Here is a 1072-nt window from a genome sequence, read left to right as displayed (position 1 = left end):
AGGTATTCAAGGACATTTCACTCCCCTCAGAAAAGTCATTGCAGCTCTACAGCAAGTGGTTAAAGAGGCCATACGCTTTTTGCGCAAGTGTTATAGATTCTCACAACAAAAATAAATCTTCTCAGCTTCAACAGAGTTTTGAAAGTGTTGCTGTTCAAAGCCATCATTGGAATCAGTGCCCTTTGATTTAAAACAGTAAGGTCAGTTATAAATGTCAGCATTAAAACAACTTCTCTCATTATAATTTGAGACGATTCTCTCCTACATAACATTTTTCCCCGAGAATGTTGCAGCCGTGTATGTTTAGAGCGTATTCATCAGAACTACCCACTCCCGGGTAGACTACAACATGGGATGTCTTAATAGGTTTTCCTTACACTGTTAGAAGACCTCTACTTCTTTGAAATGTATTTTTCATTCATTAGTCTAAAGTGATCAGATAATGCTCAAAACCCAAGAGCTTGACAATTTTAGGAATATCGTTACAGAATTAATATATTTGCTTCCTGCCCTACTTCCATGGATATTTGGACAACAAATAATTCTGCCCTCCCTCTCCCCTAGCCTGCCCTTTTTTTTCTTTTCCATTTTTAAGAAAAGAAGGAAGCACAGCTGGAAGTTCTATTAGTCACATCAGGAAAGAAAGTCTTTAGACTCGATCGGTATCAAGGTGTGGTGTCAGTTCACAAAAACATGCTCATTGTATAAGTGGCTCCAATACATACATATTAATATGAAGCCAGATATGTATAGGAACAGCAGCCTTTAGCATCAAGAACCTTTCCTTTTATCATTTTCTCAGAAAAGTATGAAGATTTATGTATTTTCAGTTGTACCAATATGAGCCTATGCCTTGGGTTCAAGCCAGACCACAGTTAGAATAACTAGCTGGATAAAATAAACAGATTAACTAACTTTACTAACACTGTTTGACTTGTAGCCAACAGTATTGTAAACATTATGTTACATATCTACATTTTATGGCACTGTAGATCCTTCAAAATTCTAATTATTTATAGTTAAAGTGACTAAATCTTCCCAGTATAATAAACATCTTTTACAAAAACACCCA

This window comes from Pygoscelis adeliae, unplaced genomic scaffold (genome assembly GCF_000699105.1).
Source record: "Pygoscelis adeliae isolate BGI_AS28 unplaced genomic scaffold, ASM69910v1 Scaffold226, whole genome shotgun sequence".
Taxonomy (NCBI): domain Eukaryota; kingdom Metazoa; phylum Chordata; class Aves; order Sphenisciformes; family Spheniscidae; genus Pygoscelis; species Pygoscelis adeliae.
This window is presented reverse-complemented; position numbering follows the sequence as displayed.